The sequence below is a fragment of the Hyperolius riggenbachi genome, chromosome 8 (genome assembly GCF_040937935.1).
Source record: "Hyperolius riggenbachi isolate aHypRig1 chromosome 8, aHypRig1.pri, whole genome shotgun sequence".
Taxonomy (NCBI): domain Eukaryota; kingdom Metazoa; phylum Chordata; class Amphibia; order Anura; family Hyperoliidae; genus Hyperolius; species Hyperolius riggenbachi.
Genome location: NC_090653.1, coordinates 212188848 through 212192373, shown reverse-complemented (window position 1 = coordinate 212192373; position 3526 = coordinate 212188848). Strand labels below are relative to the sequence as shown.

Below are 3526 nucleotides of genomic sequence, written 5' to 3'. Positions count from 1 at the left end.
GAGTCCTAAGCTAGGACAGGTTCTCTGCTATGGTGACTCCCAAATAGCTGGAAATAGAGAAAGCCACCATCTGCTTTTTCATAGTGGTGAGGTGTAATGGCCACTTTGTAACCTGACTTTGCACACCGCAATGCACCACCTACGCAACATTCATAGTGCAGCCAGTCTGTTGCTGTATAACAGCATCCAGCATCCCAACACACTGCATGCAGCGTATTACCACAAAACGCGGTGACAGTGAAGCATACTTTCAATTGACTCTATGCTTCATTGTATGCAATGCAACGCAGGGATTACATGCCACTTTCCCCTTCCATTGTGTTCAGTGGTGTAGCTAAGGAGCTATGGGCCCCAATGCAAGTCTTACATAAGGCCACTCCAAGCACTCTATACATAACAATGAATACGGCGCACCAAAACCGCCCAAGGATATCCACAGTGACAGAGGTGCAAGAAGGGGATGTAAAATGTGGTACAGTTGTGTTAATGATTACTACTACTGAAAACAAGTATAGAAGTGATTACTACCAGCACAGGCCCAATAGAGTGCGAATACTGTGGTTGAGGGAGGGACCCTCGGGGCTCCTCTGGCCCAAGGTCCTGGTGCAGTCGCAATCTCTGCAACCCCTATTGCTACACCACTGATTTCATTGCATCCCTGCTTTATCTATCACACTCCCCTGTGGAATAAACCCATTCTATGTAAAATGCTCTCAGTTCCTGACCCCCAATTCTGGACACAGATGGGTATACATTTTCTGGTGAAATATTGGAACATGGTGCAATAGCCCATTTTTCTACGTTAGTGTCTAAATTCCCAGATCTCGCCTTGCACCAATTTCGATATGCTCAACTCGTGCATGCATTTCCAACTCAATTTCAGTGGGTTTTTATTTAGGATGGATATTGATAATAGCATTGCAGTGGGAATTATAGCATATTTATTAGGGGATCATTCATGGGAATTATATGATATGAACTCTGTGTGTAAACATATTGGAATAATGACATATAAGATTAGTGTCCTTGCTTTGTCAGGACAAATACTAAAATTGGAACAATACAGAGAAGATTAGCATGGTCCAGGGGAGGACTGGGACCTTTTGGCCTAGGGGGACAACACAAACTAGAGGCCCGTTTCACGGCATCCCCAGCCCAAAGCCATATCTTTCTTGTGTGCACATAGACAGACAGACAGACAGACAGACAGACAGACAGACAGACAGACAGACAGACAGACAGACAGACAGACAGACACACACACACACACACACACACACACACACACACACACACACACACACACACACACACACACACACACACACACACACACACACACACACACACACACACACACACACACACACACACACACACACACACACACACACACACACACACACACACACACACTATGTACCTGATGCCTAACCCCATTTCTCCGCACAATCTACCTGTCTGTGTCTTCCTCCAGCCCCACGCTCCCAGCATGTCCCTCGCCGCAGCTCTACAGTCAGCCGTTCACTGCCTCCCAGCCCCCGGCAATGACGTCAGGCCGAATGCGCCTGTGCGAGCGGCGCTGTCAATCACCGCCACATGGACCAGAGCGTACTGTGCAGACGCAGAACTACTGCGCCTGCGCAGTACACTCCGGTCCACGTGGCGGTGATTGACAGTGCTGCTCGCACAGGCGCAGTACAGGCCGACATCCAGGTCGGACTGGTGCCATCGCCGGGGACTGGGAGGCAGCGGCAGCGAATGGCTGACTGCAGAGCTGCGGCGAGGGACATGCTGGGAGCGTGGGGCTGGAGGAAGCCCGGGTAAGTAGCACTTATTTCATTAAAAATGCCTGATAACTCCCTTAAACAACCCCCCTCCACACACACACACACACAAACCTACCTACCTGGTGATGCCTAACCCCACTCCTGCCCACCCACCATACAAACTACTTGTCTGACACCTACCCCCCCCCCCCCTCCAACTACCTGTTTGACAGTGCCTAACTGCCTGCCTCCCCCCTCCCCTGCCGCCAATCACACCACAAGAAGGAAAAACGTTCCCCCTCAGGCCAGGGTCAGAATGGGGATGATTATCACACAAAAAAAAACTCAAGAGGGCACTGGCCTGGGCAGAGAATTGAATTTGACAGCAGTAGCAGGCAGGCAGCAAAGTGTGAGTAACTCAGTGACAAGAAGGGAGAAGAAGTACAGAAACAAAATTTATAAAAACCACCTTCTCCTCTGGCAACCTGGACCCGACCTCCTCTATCCTCCTGTCTCCTCAGTCCTACACCTCCTCCTCCTCCACAGCAGCAAGCAGCTATAGGTGGCATCTCCGACATCCAGCCCCCAGAGTGTCCGACTCCTCCAGCCAGGACAGCCAGCCAGCCACTCGTAGCCGCAGCTCCAGGCCCCCAGCCCCCCCCCCCCCAGCACAGAAAGCTGAAGAGTGAGACAGCTCACTCCGATGACACCTCAGGCACAGCAGCACAGGGGAGGACTGTGTCCGACTCCTCCAGCCAGCCACTCGTAGCCACAGCTCCAGGCCCCCAGCCCCCCCAGCACAGAAAGCTGAAGAGTGAGACAGCTCACTCCGATGACACCGCAGGCACAGCAGCACGTTGCGGGCGGCAATGGCTCCAGGCGGGGGGCAGAGTCAAGCAGGGTCAACCCACCTGGCCGGAGAGTACCTAAGCTATTTGTGTCCTTGTGCCGCTCACATCCACCGCAGGCGCAGCCACGCACAAGGGCACACCACAGCCAGCCGCCTCAGCCCCTTCTTTGATTGGATACTTCAACTTGCCGGGAAATATCGCGTGAGGTTGCGATCCCCACTACGAACCTGTCACCTGTGGTATGTCTGCGGCCGCTGCGTATAGCAGCGGCCGGCCCTAATTACTTAAGATTTGGGCAGCCCGGGGGGCAATTGCCCCCCGTCCCCCTGGGCCAGTCCTCCCCTGGCATGGTCCCTGCGCAAGGATGGCACGCAAATTCGTGAAAAGTTCCATATTTTTTTTTCTCCCAAGAAGTCTTAGTAATCATTTCCATTAGCTCTAGATGCCACCTCTTTACATCCTTGCTTGTAAGATACCCAATATACTCATGTGAAGGCTCTCTAGAGGTACTTCTTGGGTGCTTTCTATGACATGTTAGTAGGTGTTGTAAATTGGGAAAAAAATAATATCTGATTCCTGTATTAAGTGTATTCTTTTTGGCATTTTGGATGTTTCACACGCCTTTGTGATGTTTCTTTGTTTATACTGCTGTGAAATTCAATTTTATGCTCAATAAAACATATTGGAAAATATTATTCGACATATAGGTTGAATTATAGTGTTTTAGTCTGTTTTTATTTAATTTTAAATGTATATTAGAACATTATCTGACCTGCGCTATTGGGGTTGGTTCCCACTATAAATATTGCTTGCAACAACAAGCTTGATCAACTGTGCAATAAGTCAGTTCAATAACTGGCTGTAGTAAACCTCAATAATGTTATTATTACATTGACAAAAACATGT

General features: G+C 49.8%; 1 pseudogene; it reads left to right on the top strand.

The window, feature by feature from the left end:
• Positions 1 to 1022: 1022 nt before the first annotated feature.
• On the top strand, positions 1023 to 1084 carry LOC137529185 (U6 spliceosomal RNA; annotated as a pseudogene).
• Positions 1085 to 3526: the final 2442 nt, after the last annotated feature.